The 20,348-nt window shown below is 36.1% G+C and overlaps 1 protein-coding gene across 11 annotated transcripts in view; it reads right to left on the reverse strand.

The window, feature by feature from the left end:
* The window catches only part of MEF2C (myocyte enhancer factor 2C), a 118,088-nt gene that overhangs the window by 40,389 nt on the left and 57,351 nt on the right, over positions 1 to 20,348 (reverse strand). The gene's annotated exons all lie outside the window — the stretch shown is intronic.

Genomic DNA, 20,348 nt, shown 5'->3' on the forward strand with positions numbered 1-20,348 from the left:
GTCTTCAAAAAAATACACATAAATGTGCTTTTGACAATATTACACCAAACCCTCTGCTTGGATTTGCCTTTCATTTACACATGCCAAGTGATTATTCTCACCACCTTCAAGTACCTTCTCTAATCACACTTCTTGAGAAACCAAACTGCACTGACACCCTTTGCCAGTAACACCTGCTTCTCTCTGCTTACAAATGTTCGAAGAGTGGATTTGACAGTACACAGTACATGTGTACTGCAAGCTCAACAGGGCGTGAGATCTCCACCTGATTACGGAGTTCAGTCTATCCTTTTTCACTCACACACTTGTGTGCTAAGGTGTCTCTACAATATTTTGCAGTGTCAGTACAAACAAAATCTGTTTTTTAAAAAAGGGCACTAGGATAGTGGAATTTTTGCTTTGTTACGTATAGCTCTGTTACTTAACTTGGGTATGGGGGAGCTCTGGAAGGTGGTACACCTGGCACAGCCCCAGAGCCCTGGGACTCATCTGTCTGTGCTGATCTTGCAGCCTGGAGCAGACTGGTCAGCACCACCACATCTTCTGCTGCTTTGCATGCCTCATCTGCATTAGAGAGCACACCTTGCTGCACTGCTGTGCCTACATTTGCCTACATGAAGCTGGAGAGGTGAAGATTCCAGAGGTTTGTGTGCTCTCTAAAAGAGAGACTGCAAAATCTCTTTAATGCTCAATCTTGCCAACTTGCCAGTCCTTTTCTGTTCAGTATTGATTAAATTACACTGGGCAACTTTGGCTTTTTAAGTATAAAGAACATACATCAGACTCAGAGATCCCACAGCAGCTAAACTAAACCATATATATTTTTGTGATTTTCTCTGAAAGAAACAAAACAAATCACATGAGGACTCCAGCATTAAAGCTTTATATTAGAATTTCTGCTAATGCATGCTGTTCAGCTGGTAAAGAGGAGGCTGAGGTGAGGACTCATTGCAGTCTACTGTAATGAACTTCCTCATGTGGTGCTTCTTCTCTGCACTTCTCTGTGGTGCTCAGTGGCAGAACTCAAGTGACTGGCCTGAAGTTTTGTTGTGGGAGGCTTAGTTTGGATATTAGGAAAAGATTATTCATCCAGAGGGTGGCTGGGCATGGGAAGAGACTGCTCATGCTAGTATTAACAGCACCATGCCTGTCAGAGTTCAAGAAATGTTTGAACAATATTCTTGGGCACATGGTGGGACTCTTGGGCCGGTGATATGCAGGGCCAGCAGATGGACTTGATGACCCTTGTGGATCCCTTCTATCTCAGCTTATTCTGCGATTCTGTGTAAACTTACACCTCCCTATAGTCACAATTATTTCTTCAGACATACAAAACACTTCTGTCCATCATTTGTAAACTGTTTTTAAAAGAAGAATTTAGATCTGAATAGTTCTTGAGATTCTAATTAAGGATATTTTCTCATCCTTTTGGCTTACTCCCATCCATCATCGTGTTGCAAAAGGTCTGAAAACCCACATATCCCTCTGGGCAGCTGACAAGATTCCTATGTCAACCCTCAATACAGGGGATCACATTTCCTGGCCTCTGAAAGAGGAGATGGCAGAAGCACCTGCTGATCCCAGCCATCCAGGAATCTATGGGGGGAGAGTAGCATCAAGTGACTGATGGTGCTGGCTGGCATGATGCAGCTGCAGCCAGCAGGGAGTGGGTCCCCAGCAATGTCATACATCCCTGTCATCTGCACCTGTCAGTGCCAGCACCTGCTGCCCCATGGCCATAGATAGCTGTTCCCGTGGTGCTGACTGCGGACACTGCTGCTTGTTTTTTTTTGTCCTTTCTTCACTCATGCTACTGTCACAAATCTCAGTTCTCATGTGGTCACAGCTACAGGAGTGCACTGTTTCAACCTTGCAGATATATACACATAAATATGTGTATGTATATCTTTATCTATACATTTATATATATGTACACATATATGCAAACATAGCCTCTACTAAATCACATCTCATCACCTTTTTATTCAAATCTAGATGAATTTTTTAGAAGTGCTCACACTTGTATGATCAGCTTCCATTTGCTATGATGCAGTATAATACTACCTTAATATTGTTGGTTGCTGCATTAGTGGAGTTTAAAAAGGGATATGTTTCTTCATACATGACTAGCATTTTCTAAATAATGAATTCACATGTGAGATTAATTGGAGGTGTTAAGATTAGTGACATAAATGTAACGATGACCTAGTTGTGATTATAGTGTCTGATGAAATCCTCTCTGTATCTGAGGTCTACAAAGAAAAAATACTGGCTTTGAATGAACAGAATTCCTTGTAAATGCTAGTAAAAATTACTGTAAAATGCAGTCTTCACATGCAAAGACTGTATTCAAATGAAACTTCTGTGCAGATATTTTTCAACCTGTATTTGAAAAGAAACTCAAATTTTGTTCTGAAAGGCTGTCAGTGTGTTATGCATAAAATTAGCAGATTATCTAACTTAGATCAGAGATCAGAGATATCCTCAGGATACTTATTTTTTAGTGATGGAATAGTTATTTGTGCCTTTTGAGTACCCCAACGATTCTAACTCTTTACTGAGGGTTCAAAGGCCCAGGCATACTTTTGAGTTATGGAAACATGGAAGATGTAGGTTACTCTCCTGTATTTCCTACCTTTCTTTCTACTTGCTGTCCTCCTATGAATGTGTGCTGTCTGCAGGATAAAGGCCAGCACCATAGCCCAGTAGCAAATATCCTATTTTGCATCCACTACCTTTTTACAGAAAATAGACTTCCACTGTTTTTTGAGACAGACTGCAGAACAACTAACCTAATGAAGACAAAGCTTCTATATTTTATCTACTTCCACTAGTTCACTGGCAGGAGCATCACCATTCCATAGCCAGACCTTGAAGCTGAGGGGTGTAAAGATAACCTCAAGACAGAATAGTTGCATTTCTCACTTTTTACCCTTGACCACAGCAAAATATCAGTCCACTATATGCCTGCCTGATTTTTCAAACCCATTGAAGTGTATGAATTTTTTAAATGGCCAGGTTTTTTCCAAGCTTTATTGAGCATCTTTGAAAGAGAACAAGATATTGATGAGACATAGCACATTTGATTTGTACAAGGTTTTGCTGTTAGACACAGAAAGTGCATGATTGAAAAAATAAACTTTACAGTAGTCCAGAAGAATAATTTCAGATTCTTTAGGGAATATGAGCCCCTCAAAAATAAACACTGTAATCATCAACAGGTTGTTATTTCACTCTTTCTTTTTATGTTCATCTGTCTATAATCCTCCTCTGGCTCCAACCCTTCTAGATGGAGCACCATCCTTAACATTTTCATTTGTGTCTAATTTAGTCAGACATATACACAAATACAAGGCTGAAGTCAGATCTCACTTACACTAGTGTAAATTTGTAGGTAGATTTCGAACAGCAGTAAAGATACCAGTAAAGATATTCTAGATGTACAGTGGTGTTACCAAGTCTGTTACATCATTGTTGTTAGCTCTTGAAATATAGAATATTTGAAATATGCAGGGTTTAATATAAATGACTGCAGAAAAAATTAACTGTTTTAAAAGTAGCTGGTGTTTATCCATTATATAAAGGGGAACATTTAATACTGAATGCCATATTAAAAATAATTTAAATGTGAAATACAGACCTTGAGAAATGTGAAATACAGAAGAACACATAGCTTTACAGATTCTTTTGTTACAAAAACTATTATGAGAAAGAATGACAGCTGATAGGAATTCTTCTTTGCATATAGTTTGAGTATTATTTATGCTTTAAAAGATCCATAAGAGATTCTGAAATGATATCTTTAAGGACTGCTTCATACATTATTAAAATGCAACCATCCTGGGAAGAATATATTGCCAACTTGTGTTGCTTTGCTAGTCACTGAAGTTTTCAGGAGCAGAAATGATGGCTTCCTCAGACAAATTACAGTGTAGCATATGATATAAGTTAGCTTGGATGCAATTTTTCCTAGACTATGAGACAAACACCTTCACTCTCAACCATGGGGCAAGGGAAACTCTGATGACCACAGTATTTTGCTTTTCTCTTTCATCTGAAACAGAACACTTCCAGCAGCACTGAACTCTGCAGTACTGACTCAGAAAATGTCACCCAGTGAGGAAAGAACACCACTTCATTCAGCATCTGGCCTTCCTTTGGAGGTCTCCCATAAAAATCTTGAATGAATCAATGTTCTGAACAGGTTTGTTTTTCCTCTCAGAAACCGAACGTTTATTTACTGTAGACCAAATGACAGGGTATTACAAAAGAAAAAAAGTACCAGTATTACAATGAGCAAATGTTTCTTCTATAGGAAATAGAACATTTCCTTCTGTTTTCACAATAACATTACTACTTATCCATTTCACAATAACATTACTACTTATCCATTGCAAATGGATATATTTTTCAAAACAATGTATTTTTCAAATATATATTTGAAAAAAGCAATGTATTTTTCAAAAATGGTGAATTACAATAGAGGCTAGATCCCTGAAACTCTAGCTTCCTATTTCTCTGCAGCATGGAGGCCTTAAATAGCACAAAGCAACAACCATCAGCTGAGATTTCTGATGAGACAGATGTCACCAAGGAGGAGGAGATGGAAGGATCTTCAATAAGTTAGAGAAAGCAAGTTACAGAATTTGACAATCCAAATTGGCCCATGATTTTAACTATGGAAACAGATAATGCAAATGATGCAGAATTTAAGATGTTTTTTCCCTGTATGTAAGTTCTGCTATTTACCAGAAACACCCATGCAAATTTTATCTCTCTTTAAACAGTTGTTAAAATCTCTAGACTGTGTATTTGTCAGCTTACTGAAGTCTCATCTGCAAGAAACAAAGAACTGGATTTTGTTTTCCCATGGAAAATACTACAGGAGTGGTAAGATGCAGACAGAAAGTTTACAAGCTGAAATTTGCAGATAAATCAACTAAACACTAGCTATAAAAAGAAGTGAGAAAGTGCAGTCAGGAGTATGGAGAAGCTCAATGAGACTCCAGAACTGGATGATTACCTTCAAAAGTTGGTCCTTCAGGCATAACTTCTTTAAAAGTCATACTGCTCCTATTTCTCTGCTCTTCCTTTGAGATAAGTAAGCACTTCTCTCAAAATGAGAGAATCAGAAATAACTAAGTTATAAAAAAATTGTAAGATTCTGAAAAGCTTTTTGATAATTTTCAGTCAAGAAAATTCTAAATTTCTAATACGGCAAACTGTGCCATAATGGAGGGAGAAGCCTCTTTATATGAAATTATCCAAGGGTTAAGCTGTATAGCCCAAGTAGATGCAGTTAAACTCCCACTTCTCTTACTGACTTCCTGCTTTGGGCTTTGTTAACTCACTTTTCTATAGTTTTCCCTCTATAAAAACGTGAATGACCACCACCATAATTGGGGTGCTATAAGAAGGAAAACCCAAGCAAATTGTAACATAGTCAGAAGTATTAAATTGGTATAAAGAAACAGATGGACCTTCACATACAACTGCAAAATGTGGCTTTCTTTACATGCTGCCCTCTGAAGCTATTACATTAACAACATGATGGTCAGTTTCCCAAGCTCTGCTTGGGAAAGAAGGAAGCATAAGAAACAGAGCAGCTTTTAATTCTTATCACTGCTAGAGAAAAGAGGTATGTCAGAGCAAACCCAAGATCTAATGAGAAATGGCCAGGACATAGTTTACAGAGGAACTAGAAAAATCATGGCTGAGAAAAGGAAAGTTCCTGGAAAGGAAATTACCAGGAAATGAAATCTCCAAAAAAGTTCCAAGAAAGAAAAGTTTCAGGAAAGGAAAGAAAAGTTTCAGGAAATTTCGGGAAGGGAAGGGAAGGGAAGGGAAGGGAAGGGAAGGGAAGGGAAGGGAAGGGAAGGGAAGGGAAGGGAAGGGAAGGGAAGGGCTCTTCATTCAGGATCTAAATGTTTTGTTCAAAAATTTTTATTCTTTTTGAAGCAGCAAAACATTTTAAATGTTAGTGTTTTTTGATTGGATTTCTTTTTAGGACAAAATTATATGTTTTTAAGATGTCTTAGTGTATTGGCCTGGCAAAGTCTTAGTATCTGAGTTCTTAAAACCTTTAAACATATGGTATTTACAGAGAGGTATCTGTGGACTACAAATTGTTCTCCACTTGGGTCTTCTATTTCCACAGGAGAGGTGAACAAATGGAAAAAGATTTTGGCCTTCTTAATTTTTCTAAGACTTTTTAGAAATAGGCATGAAGGACACTGTGAATATGGGTAGAATAGATATTCTTTCACTTGATGAAGACTCAAGTGTGGGCTCTTGACCAGTTTTGATCTCTTGCTACTGCAGCATAAATCACTGTACAGGGCTGCCTGCTCATTGCTGCCATCATAAGCTTGTCACTGCAATCCAGAGTTATGGAGCCGGAGCAGTCAAGAGGTGGGCACGCATTCCCTTCCTCAGATTCTGCTGAGAAGGTGCAACTTCCAATGCAGGAAATGAAAAAAATAGCTTAGGGCTACTCACATCTCTAGACAACACAGGTGTTTCCTCAGACCCTCCCAGAGTCATGTCACAGATAAGAAGGGGAGCTTTTCTAATTAAAAAACCCAAATCTAAAGCTGCCTGGTGGACTGCATCTGTTTTAATGAATTGACCAACAGGAAAGGTTTTACACCATGGATATTGGCAGTGTTCGGTGGACTATGTTCCTGAGAAAAAGGTAAACGTTGATTTCTGGCTGAGAAAAATATTCAGAAGCCACCAGTGTTATGATTTTTTCCTAACATAATCAGCCTGTGTATAAGGAAGACCATACAGAGTCCTTACCCAACAACAAGTTCAAATCCACTGGGAATTCCACTTGGAAATGGTGCAAAAGCACTATTCCCAGTCTTCTTGTGCTGGAGGCTTGGACCAACTACAGGCCAAACTTGAAACCAGTATGACGTGAGCTGGAAAAACAGTGATATTTCTGCAAGAAAACTAAGCTCATTTACTTATTCCATTAGTTCAGCTATCTTTTAAGCTGTATGCAGCAATCCACCTGCTGCCACAGAAGCCAGAGCTCTTTCCTAAGCTCTGGAGAGCACTTAGAGTGCAATATGCAGCCTAGAGTAAAGAGTATTACATAGAATGATAAAGGAATACTTCAGGTACTCTAACATTTATTATGAATACAGAAAATTTAATCAGATGCTAACTGTACCAATGAAAGCAGAGATGTGATAAGATAGACTGGGATTACTTAAAATAAACATGGCTTTTCCTTTTGGTATATTAAAAAATTAAAGATCTGGCAAAGAGATCCTGACTCATTTTAGTGGGCTCAGGCTTTTACACAGGACATACAGTAGTGAAAGGGACCAGCAGTGTCCTAAATAACTAAAATTTCAATTCAGTAATGCTAGAAAACCCTTTCCATGAAGGGGCCAAGGGCCATATAAGCCATGAGTATAAAAAAATTTCTCTAGTTCAGAAGTACAAAATTTTGGCCCTAGAATCTATAGAGAGATTCGCAGTCCTGAGGTTTGTCTAGAGTTTCTCTACGTTGTGAAACTTTGTAATAAACTGCAGAAAAGCTTACGTACATTGATTCCAAAGTCAGCAAGACTTGTATTTCTCCCTGGGTATGGTAGATCACAAGACCCCAAATAAAATAGCAATAGCAGGAATTGATGAGAACTTCTTTTATTTTTGCCACTCTTTTGGTCATGGAGATCAGTAGGAAGCAGACTTAACTTCAGAACTTTTAGGTTTAGTCAGGTATTTTATGCCATTATCCTTCATGAAGAAGGAAGTGGAATTACGAACATTTCTTCCAAGGAAAAGACTGTACAGGAGTAGGTGAATTTCTCAGATTCATTAATGAGAAAGGAATGAAAAAGTTAATCTGTGGAACAAACAAGAGAATTTTCTATAAGCCTTGGGATCCAGCATGTAATCTCAAGTCTAAACCCAGAAATATCTCCCTCGTTCAGGATACAGTTCTGAATGTCTCATGAGTATTACTATTGGGGGGGTTTAGTCTTACTAGATAAAATACATATTATTGAAAAAGGTGGTTTCCAATTTTCATTTTATATTTACATACATGTAGTTATCCACAGAGGTCCTTCCTAACTGTTCAAGGGTTCTTCTAGTGTAGCCAGTTAGGAAGAACCCCCAACTCTTCCTGCCCCCAGCTTGAAAGCTTTAAATTAAGATGTCTCCAGGACAGTGAAATGACAGTGCTTCTTTCTAAGCTTCCTTGGAACAGAAGCAATTTTTAAAGTGTCAAGATAGGAAAATGGTCAATGAGCAATGTTCTTTCTCGCTATGAACTTATACTGAAACCATAAAGAGCAGTCCACACCCTGCTGTAATTGCCTTGTTGCAAAGAAGGGCCCTGTGACAGGAAGGGGCTATGGAATAGATCCAGTAAATGGTTTAGGGACATAAAAAGCTCAATTTGGCAATACCTACTATTAAGGCAACTGAGTGTCACAGTGGAATTTACAGCGTGCTAGGATCTGAGGCATGGGAAGATTTTTGTGCTACAGAACAGGATCCAAACCTAGCAGTATGTGACAGAATTATGAATGACCCAGATCAAGCAAATGGGTTTTCAAAAATCCTATCCCTCATCAGAAGCATCAGATGCTTACCCAGGGCTGCAGAGATGGCTTCACCCACATTCCCGCTGGGTATTCAAGTATTGACTGAAGCATATTGTCCCCTCCTACAGGCAACTTTTCAAAGAACTGATGATGACTGACTCTTCTCTTAAGAAAACTTTTCTGTTCCTGACTTTTTCTATATAACAACTAGTGGTTAGTAACATGTTAACTGGAGACACGGGTTCTATTTCTTCTTTGATCTGAATAGACTCAAACCTATTGCTCCCCATATTCCTAGAAGGGATAGAATTACTCAGCTTCCTACACTCTAGACAGTTCTAGATAGTGAAAAATATATATAATTCACTGTAATATTTTGCCTTTGAGCATAACAGCATTTTTGTAACAGCATTTTTGTTTGAGGAAAACCTGCTGAAATTATTTGGGTCTTAAACTGGGGCTGGGGAAGACTGCCAGCTTTCATCCACATTGGGTCAATACTTGCTAGGCACACTACAGGCCACTAGTAATGTAAAAGGTCAAATAAGAGACTGCCCGCAATGCTCCTGTGCCTCCAGATGAGGTTTTTGGACAAATGACAGTTGTCATATTTTAGAGGCAAATTTAGATACTTCTGCAAAACATTTTCAGATAGAGGATGGAAAGTACAGAGCAAGTTATGAGCTTTTGTTCATGAGTTAAACAATATATGTAGGTCATGAAAATTTACATCTAGGGTAGCAAGCTTCTTTTCAGACAGTTTACAGAAATGTAGCTTGGATGCTAAGGCTCTGGTACCTGCTGGAAGGAACCCATAAAGATTCCATTTTACTGATATATGTTTAAACAGGTTAGAAGCATGTAATAACCAATCCTTGGATTATATAAATGAAAGGAAAATTCTTATGTTTTTTCACTTTTCATGTTACAGCCATAGTTATGTTGCAGGAAGCAAAATATTCTTTAAGTGAGACATTCCATTTGGTACTGCTTCTCTGTCAAGATCTTGATCTCTTTTGAACCAATCTCTAGCAGCTGTGTTGTTTAAACTACTTTTATTGACTCTTCTATAATATACTTTATTTGAAGAGCCTGCACACAATAACACTTGATAAAAAAAACTTTTACTTAAACAACCCAAGTAAAGCACATGATAATTTATATAATTCTGCACTATAATTGTCTATAGATCATAGACAATGATATAAATAAATGAGTTTGAGACTTTTTAAAATCCAAGCATATCCAATGTATCACAGTTTTTTACTTTTTATGTTCCTGTCTATCACACAAATAATTAACTGTTTAGAATATACATCATGCAACTTATTTTGATAGCTTTTACTTCAATAATGGCAGCCATATATAGAAATATCCATGGCTAAACTAAGAAGGGAAAACACAACCACCTAAAGTTTTGGATTTAGAGGTTCCTGCATAAAGAAAATGTTGACTGAAACTGTTTTAATGGACCTTTTCTAATGCAATGGAAAATGGCTATTTAAGATTTAACAACATTTAACAGCTCTGGAATATAGACATTGATTCAGAGACGATTATAGACTTTTGAATATTAAAAATGTAGAACAACAAAGCATATGTATTTGAGGTTTTATAGCCCTTCAAATTTGGTAACTAACATTAATTTCATTTGTCTTATATAGAAAGACACATAGAGGTCTCTCTGAATTCAGGGCAAATGGGGTCTAATCAATATGAAGTACATAACACATAGAGGATGGATACAAATTTTATAGTACACAAATAAATAATTAATTTATACCTTACTGTAACAAGGAAGAAAAATCAGCATATTTTGAAGTTTAACAGAACTTTAGCCAGAGCTATGGAAACTGTGGAAAGCCATTTCACAAAGATAGTGTTATTTGTGTGCATTTTAGGGAAGGAGAGGTATGCAGGTATTTTGCTTCTGCAAATCACATGGGTAAGGTGTTCCAGCCTGAGCAGAACATTTAAGATGTTGACTCCCTAGAAGAAGAATAAAGCAGACAAAAAGCCAGGATTAGACAGACTTTTCATCCCTATCCTCTTTGGTGATGAAGTTCCTCTTGCAGAGTGCTGTTGTTTCTCAGGGAATTCACAACTCTGTGGCAGGGAGTTTTACTTCTGAGTACAGCTATAAATGCTACTCATGGTATGAACTATTGAGGCCCTTACTGTCACCCTTATTGACAGTGGGACTGATTCAGAAAAAGAGCCACGATTCTGCAGAGATTTGCAGAAGCATTCCATTTTCTTCTTGCAAGAAGTTTTGGTGTCCGACAGGTGACTGACATAAATCTTCCATAAATAAGTCCTATTTTCAGAAATAAGACCTATTCTAGTATTGCTTACTACAAGAGGCAGGATCCGTAGAAAGTTTTGTCTGTGTTAGAAACAGTAACAAGGCAGATGTGAATTTCGTCAGAACACTCACATTGACATCTCTAGGCTTTAATCAGGGACCTAATAAAACCTGAATAGTGGGCTTTGCATAGGAGAATTTTTTGGCTTTTGATACCATAAGGCTCTTTTAACCCGATGAGTGGTAGCTTAGAGCCAACATCTGGAAACATTTGTATATCAAAAAAACCCTTATTGGTGTGTAAGCATATGAAGAACCATGCATCACATAACTGATTTTGCTAGAAACTCAGTGTTGCATAATCTTCAACACTGATTTAACAAAGAATAATCAAGAGCTTATGGGAACCCAATGAAATGAAAAGTCTTGGGGAGAAAAGAGGGCAAGGTCAGTAATTTGCATTAAAGATAGTTGTGAGGTAAGAGATAATGTAGTATTTTTACACTTGTCATTATCACTACTGTGTACAAATTTTGTATTTACCTTACAAAGCAGGGATATTTTAATGATGAAAATTAAAAATGGGTTTGCTTACAAAAGCCTTCGTGTCTGGAACACAGTTATAAGTAGTTCACTATCTAGGTTGAAAATGGTAATGCAGGGTAGTGTGTCCTATTTTTCTGTGCTTGAAGTTACAATAGTAGAATTCAGCCTTGGTAGTTACTAATACATCACACAGACACAATAACACCCTGTGTACTGCATAAAGGAATCACTTGTGGCCTGCCTCCATTACAAAGAGCAGAGGGGGTCAACATGCAAGACGACAAAATGCTTTACAAGGGGGAGGGAGACCAGAAGAGTTGATGTACCCAAATACAAGGACCTTGATTCTTTTTGGAGTGATTTAAGTCCCTTTCCATCAATTATCGTCCTTTGTCTCCAGAATCTTATCACAGCAGCATTACAGGAACCGAACAAAACAATACTCAGGCTCAAATAACCCTGTGAACTGCAATGACATTTCCACACCCTGTTGCTGTGTTTGACCAGGCTACTCAGGTTAAAAAAAACCAACCAAAAACAAAATGCAAAAACTCTGTCCAGAACAACAACACACATTTTTACTTTAAATAACTCAAACATGCTCAGCCCTTCCTGGTGTTTCTTCTGCTCTGTAGTACTACTGATATCTCACACTGCAATACTACTATGAAAAACTGCAATGCAGAAGAAGATAGACTTTCTCTAATTTGACAGCTTTTCATGTGAAAAGGTCCCACTTTGCAGGCTTCTCAACAGGTTTATTTTTGAGTAAATTAGATCCTGCCCTTTTCTATTCCAATCTTCCACAGTCTTTTGGTGAAATTTGAGTTTCAGAACAATTATTGATCAAAAAAATGTATATATCTGCAGAAATACTCTGCAACAAAGATTTGACTTTTCAGTGAAATAAATAACGTCTACCAATTCATTTTTACTGCTCTGAATCAGAGCAATACATTTTTCTTTCTTACTGATATGTGAAGCATTGAGGGCACATTGAAATAATTGAAAGGCATGTATTTGTTTCATTCATTCATACTAGATATGTGACATTTCATGGTAATTCTTGACAGAACACTGCAGTCATTGCTTGTCTTAAAATAAATTCAAAAACATGTGGAAACGAAGTAAAAAATGGACCTTAGGAAAGTCAGCTGTTTTTGACAGTAAGTTAGTTTTTGTGAAACAAAGCCCTGTATTTCAGAAAGTGTTTATGATCCATGAGGAAAAAAGTATATCCTTGGGCTAAAATGTTTTTTGGCACCTTGGAGTCTGAAGAGAGCAAGTCAGGCCTGTGGTTTTTTGAGGGCACTTTATCATCGCCTGCATTCTCAAAGGGATCTGTGAATGAATAGAGCTGGATTACTCAGCCTTCTATTCCACGCCTATTCCTCTCCATTTTCCTTGGCAAGACTGAGTGGCAAGCTATTTTTAGTGAGACAGTGTTCTATTTTTAACCAAATAGCAGTTAAGGGACATTGTTAGGAAAAAATTTAAAAAAAGAAAAACACAGGGAGGAGGGAATGAGGTTTCCCATCTCATATTGTGAAGCAAGCCCTTCAACCTGTAACTTCAGGCATTTCAGCTGCTTCCAATCTTGGAAAAATAAAGAAAATTCAGAGTTCAGGGATTTAAAAATAAACCTACCCTCTGGCAAACAGACCAAAATACAACAAGCTGTTACTATGTGAGACAGTGATTACAAAAGCAAAGAATGTTCCTCAGTGACTAGATTGGAATAAAATTTTGGAGCTATTAAGGTCGAAGAATGTTACACAGTCATCTAAGATATTTCCAGCTCCTTAGCCAGATATAAAATATTTTGGGGAAAGAAAGAGTGATATATGAAGAACCTTGTTTTAAGAATACAGCTTTAAGATTCCAGTTTGGCAAAAAAAAAGGAAGAATGAAAAACTTAAAGCATTATTATATTCTGAACATATTTTTCACTTCTATAATTTCAGCATTTTTGCAACAATTCACCAAAAATTTACTAAGTTATTAAAATATTTACAAAGTTATTACAAAACAACAAAACAAGAAATAAAAACCAAAATTACATGAGCCTCAAAAAGGTTAAAACATGATGTCCAGATCACCCCCTAAATACACTCAAAAGAAGCCTCTCATGTACCATGTGCTTCAGAATAATTAACTTTGGATCCATTTTATTTCTTTCTGTCTCTTCTCTCTTCTTCCACATTTGGAAAAGTAGCTCTTAGGTGAGTGGCTTTTCTTTAGTTTAGCACTACAAGCTATGTTTCTAGTTAAGCAAATCCTTGCCGAAATAAATCCTAATGAAAAATTTTCTGATTCTTTTGAGATAAATAAAAATGAAAAAATTAATTGTGCAACATTACTGTTGCTGCATTTTTTCACACACTGAATTAATCTGAACCCTCTGCTTTTCTTCTTCTAGACTGCATAGCAATTGAAGTCTCTGACTTATTAAATGCAGAGGAACAAGGAGATGCAGAATTATCAAGGAGAGCTTGAAAATAGCCTGAGAGTATGAAGAATCAAAAATCTCATGAGGATAAGTGGGAGGAAGGGAATAAAATGCAACCTAATGAGTGCAGTAGAAGGACTACTTAGGACACTCTCACTGACTGCAACAGCAGTTCCATTGAAGGACTACTTTGGATAAAATAGAATTGTCATACATAGCTTTCTAGCTTTCAAGTTTTTCTTGTGGTCTTGTAAGATCTACTATTTACATGAATCCCAAATTTATGGAATAATAAGATTGGATAAGAATGTCAGCTTTTGTTTAGAAAAGATGTATTTCTAAAGCAGTTACTTAAAAAAATGAAATCAAGATGGATAAAATGTACAGACTTGTAAAACATTTGAAACCAAGATATTTTTCCTTCTGAGATTTTTTAACCAGGCATTCTTGGAAAAAACACAGAAAAAACTCACACAAGGACATTAATTTACAAACACATTTTTCAAAGGCTCAGTACTTAATTGGCAAAGACCAAAGGAAAAAATGCTGAAGATCTTGCATTAAGTCCTTTGGTTTGTCATACATTATGTTGGCAATAATGTTTGGATTTGTATTTTCTAAAAATGAAAATAGACAAAGGCATTTAAAAAGCCTAAATAATAATCCAAAAGAAATTCTTGGCCTTTGATGACTCTTTTCAAATATCTGTCCTGTGAAACTGGTACCGCTAGCTATTTTTTTAACAACTGATCTTCAACCAATTTACAAAGGAAATCAATAATGCTATCCCCATTTCACAGATAGTGAAAATGAAGCATTAAGAGGAAATGTGACTTACCCAAGGTCACAAAACAGTATCTGGCTAAGCTATTAATAAAACCGAAGTCTCATGAGTTCTAGTCCAGGGCAGTATCCAATACACTGTACTGTCTTTAGATCACCCTGAATAACCTTTCTTACATACAGGCTTTGCATACTGTCCCAGATCTTCAGCCCACAGTAGCTGAAAGAAATCCCCTGATTTCAGCAGCACAAGACCTGACTTTATGTGTATTTCACAGGTTGTTTATATGCAATATATTACAATACAAGAGAAGAAAATACACTTATTATATTTAAACAAGCTACAACAGTTGACTTACTTTTCCTAAAAAGAGAACATTTCAAGATTGTATGGGCTTATTTACTATGAATATACAGATAAGAGTCTTAATTGATATGAAGAGGCTTTTAGAATCTAATTAACCTCCTAGCTAGTCATTAGCTCTATGACCTTTAGAGATAATTGACAGAAGAAAACTTCTTTTCTCTTTATCCCATTCAGAACTTCCACATCAAGTGACTAAACCTAATGTGCAATGGAACCCACAGCACATCTGTAAGGATTGATGGGATAATGTGCAGTAAGACCATGAGCAAAACAGGACCATGGCATTCCTCTCTGGCACAAATACTGCCCATGTCACCTGACTGCCATTCTCATCAACTTCAACCTTCGACTGTGCTAAAGCTGTACTAAGTTTTAACTCATGTCCCTCAAGTAGATTTAAAATTGAACAATAGACCATGCCAAATAAAGTATGCCAATCAACACATTGTGGCTAGCCATACTAAAAGCAACTGGATTTTCAGTTCAAGCTTGCTTTTCTACAAATCTGTAGAAGACTGGATTGCCATGACTAATTGAATGTTTTCATCAGACACATTTTTTTTTTCAGAGCGACAATGTTTTTTTTTAGCCAGCAAAAAAGCACACAATAAAAAGAATCTGAATTCCACCGCCTTATAGTTTTGGTATTACTTTATTCCTTGCTATCTTAATGTTAAGGTCTTTGAAGATCTATGTGTGTTGTAAAACACAAAGGATGAGCAATCTGCAGGGTGAATTTCACATGTTCAGAACCTCACTTCTTTCTTTTAGAGGAAAATGCAACTGCAAATGGCATACATTTCTTCTACTATGTTAAGACTGTTCTCCCTCACCAAATACAGAAGTCTACTGGAAAGGAGAAAATACTCTGTGGAAGGTCAATTCACCAACAGTTGCTAGACAATGAATATGTGTGCAAAACAAGTTAAAATGACAACACTAGATGCTCATTATCCATAAAAAATAATCTATAATGTATAAACTAAAACTGTGACATATTATTGCAAATTATAACTACTTATCTTTGGGATATTTTATTTTGTTGTTTTTTTTTCTTGCTTGTTTGTTTTTGTTTTTTTTCTTTTGTTTTTCCCTGGGAAACCTGTAACACTATCACAATGTCCCTAAAATAACTTACTCCCTAAAGTACTTCAGATTAATTCTTGATGAAATCTTCACTATCACTAAAAGCAAGAGTTTACCCAATCCAAGTTTTCCAAACCTAACTAATGAAAAAGAGGAAGCAAAAGAGGATGGAGGACCAGCAAGTGTAATGGAAAATCAATCCCTAACAGAGTAAGATAGTGTATAGATGAAAAGTCAGATGAGGTTAAGGTTTTATTGAAGCAGAAAGATATACCAGTATATTGCAGGAACTGGTATTTTTCTATATGTAAAAATCCATGTTGAGGACCATAAAATCCTTCTAACATTTGATTAAAAGAAAAGAAAAGAGAGAGAGACAGAGAGAGAGAAATAAAGAAGCTGAAGACATGTACCAGAAAAAAAAAATCAAAACCAGGTAATAAGAGATATTTCAGACAAGACACTGAGCTCACAGAAGAATTTTTTGTAAGGTAATGGAGACCTGCAAAAATCACAGAGATGTCTGTGCATGCATACAAATTAGCAGTTTTATGCAGTGAACTTCACAAAATTAAGATACTTGGTGAATGATTAGCATTTATAACACAGAACCTCAGTTAGCAAAGAGAAAGATAAATGAAGTCTGCGGTTTGCTTTTTTCTTAGTGATTAGTGGTATGGTAAGGGGAACTGGGGAGATGGATGAATGTTTGCCTGAAAATGGGAGATAGGGATGAATTTGAAAGGGATGACCTAGCAAGGGAACTTGAACTAAAGGTAGTGACCACTGAATCAGCAGATGAAGAGAAGTCAGGTGGAGAAAGAGCAGCAGGGTCAAATAAACTGATGGACTGAGGGTTTAAAAAGAGCTGAAAGTTAAAGTAGTGGGTGATTTGTGGAAGAATGTTTTATGTGCACACAGAGCAAGGGTCAGAATATTAAACTCAGTACACCAGAGACAGAGTCAAAACCAAGAGTTAGTGAAAACTACTAGAGGTCTTCTAAAGCTAAGACAGTAGCTGATGCTTTGAAATGAAAGAAATGAGAAGGAAAAAGGGACAATGAGAGAGAAAACCGGCAGATTTCAGCTTAAATCAGCAAAGACTTGATGGCTTAGATGAAGAATCACAACAGATTTCTGTAGCATAGTTAGACTTTTAATTATATTTGCAACAAAACATTTCCCCAGATTCCTGCTCTGAAATCTGAACCCTTCCATCTAAGGCTGAGGTCCTTCCTGAGCTCCTAAGTAGTGAGTTTACAGTGTTGCAGAACTGGATTATTGTTAATCACAGCAGTGAGCTATCACTAAAATAAGTTTTGATACATCCACTTCTGTTTTATGGAAACAAGAAAAGGGTCTGGCCTTATTTCTAATAAATCCAAAGAATACATAATGTATTGACTGTACTTGATTGTTGTAAAATGCTGACATTTTTTTCTTCCCTACTTTCAAAAGTAAGTTATTGCATAGTCTTATACAATTATGCTGGACATATTATTGTTGGAACTTACATACAGACTTGGAGGTTAGCATAAAGATGAAATGTTATAGTTCTCCTTTGTGTTAAGTGAATTCACCACAGTTTCTGCTGTTCCTTAAAAGATTTACTAAATCCAGCAATTAATGCTCAATTTTTAACAGGAGGAAAATTGAATTAATGTCTGTTGTATGAATAGTTTGGGTGAGGGCATAATGGCTTCAAATTTAAGAATCCAGTTAATGCTAAACATAAGTTTCAGAATATACCTTTTTTGTTTGGTTGATTTTGTTTTGTTAGCTTTTTTTGTTTGGTTTATTTGTTTCCCATATGTTAATGCATAGCTCCATGCTCAATAACTGTAACTGTTGCTTGAAATGGATAAATGTGAGTGTAGAAAGCATATATTTTCTCCTTCACGAGTACTTATTGACCTTTACTTGCCCATGTATGTTGTAGGCATATTTACTGGGTCTTAACAGAAACACACTCACCTGGTAGACAATTTTGTGATGTGAAGAACTCAGATATATCAAATAGCATGTTAACCAACTTTGCTTTGATGAAGCAACTGGAAACATCATCTTAGTTATATTTATTGCATGCAAATAAAATTTATACATATGTAAAGAAAGTAAGAGCTCTTTTAAATCATTAAGCCAGAAAACCTCAAAGAATAGCAGTAACTGGCCTTTATAATTCTCTATTAGCATTCCATTTTTTTTCAAGATAGATTTATTGATATCATATACCTCTAAATTGGGTTTAAATTTTCTGTTAAAAAGCAGTGTGATGTTAGATATATGAATGTGTTTTCTTCTTTACTTGTTACTTTAAGTAACAAGTTATGGCCTGAAGACTCACTTTTTCATAAATGCTTAACATAATTAATCCCACTAATTATATTGAAAACCTTTGGTTAATAAAATTAACAGGTTTAGCCAGATCTACAAGAAAAGTTATGTAATTTTGGTATTTGAATAACAGTGGTTTAACTTAAAAGAAATTAACTACATATTAGAGAGCTGTTCTTTTAAATTTCTTTGAATATAGTAGTTCAAAGAACTGACACCACATTTTAATGACAGATAAAACGGTTCTACCACAACTTAAAAGTAACTAAATAGTTAATATTAATGCTGAATGTGAACAGGAATCAGATACTAAATTGAAGACTTTCTATGGTTATGATTATATTTCAAATTTTCATAATCTGCCTAAAAAAGTTTTCTTTCTTGAATACTGTGCAGAAATCTATGAGCAGAGCTATGGCCTTATCTTCTGCTGAAATATAGTTATGGAATAGACATTTAGTTTAAAATGTTCAGATTCAATAATATTGGCTAATTCTCAGCTGCTGTTGATTGCTCTGGAAGACAAGATTAAAAACTTTTATGTGTGAAATCTAGCTGCCTGAAATAGAAAAGAAGATGGACTCCTTACAAGGAAAATATGTGTAATGTGTAATTGATCAGTTTAATGGATCAATTAAAATGCTTAAATGTGTAGCAGATTTTTATCCTGTACCTGAAAATATACCCAAACTGCACTAAGAGTCAAGGTATTTATCAAAGCTCTATCCTCTACTGTACTTGTAACTGTGATGTTCATTATCCATTAAAGGCATTGGAATAATATGGAATTCTTGTTCAAAACCTACGTGCTGGAGAAGGACTCCTTGGATTCTTAAACTGTACCAGTACTGATATGGTTTAAATATTTTATGTTACAGACAGAACATAGAAAAATGTAACAGAAAATCAAACTGAGAGCTGATAGAGCATTCACTTAATTTGGCCTTTTATGTCTATTGTTCAATTTAAATAATGTTTCTTTCAATTTTTATATTCCTTCTAGAAAAGAGAAAAGAGTTGCCCACCAAATTTTGGGTATAGATAGACTGCTGATCAACCTATCCAAATTGGCCCACTGTTTATGCAGAAAGGGAATTTGCTGGTCCAGTGAATTCTCTTTCTGAAAATTTCAACATTATTTGTAATTTTAAGTTTTCATTCAAGATTACTGGAAAACCATTGTCCTTATGATAAAAAGCATTAATTCATTGTAAAGCAATCAATAAATCTCTAACTCGATTTTCACCTATTTCCACAAAAAAGCCTGTAGGAAAAAGAAAAGATCACAGGAAATTCTTCTGCTAAGAATATTCTGGCCATTTGCCACTAAAAGAGGACAGGGCTTTATTCTGGGCATAGACTTTGAATTCTTTTGGACTTCCCAGATCTGGGTGGCAGGAAAGGCTTTATGTCTAGACAAAAGACCTTAAGTAAGAAGGAAAAGAAATGATGGAGAGGAGGAAGAAATTATGCGCTTTCCTTCTAGTCTTAACTCATATACATTTTTTTTCTGCTGTCAGAACCTTGCCCTTTTCCAATGGGGACAGAATCTGAGGGAAATAAGGAGGGAAGCAAAAGAGTAACTTTTTAGATACTGACATAAGGATAGAAAGAGAAGTGATATATATTCCTGTGTGCAGTCTTTGCCCATCTAAGGTGGAGCAACTGGGACTCTGCAACAAGTATAAAAATCCTTATTATACAGAACTTCGTATCCTTTTAAATATTTTATGTATAAATAACTCACTATCTTATATTGCTAGTCTCAAAAACATGACTAACCCTGGTGAAGATTCCAAAAGTATCAAAGTTGTATTTCAGACAACATCCAGATCATTCAAAAATCTGAAACTAACTTTATAATCTGGAGTAAACTAGGTATATACATCAACATATTCAGGAGTACAT

This window comes from Lonchura striata, chromosome Z (genome assembly GCF_046129695.1).
Source record: "Lonchura striata isolate bLonStr1 chromosome Z, bLonStr1.mat, whole genome shotgun sequence".
NCBI lineage: Eukaryota > Metazoa > Chordata > Aves > Passeriformes > Estrildidae > Lonchura > Lonchura striata.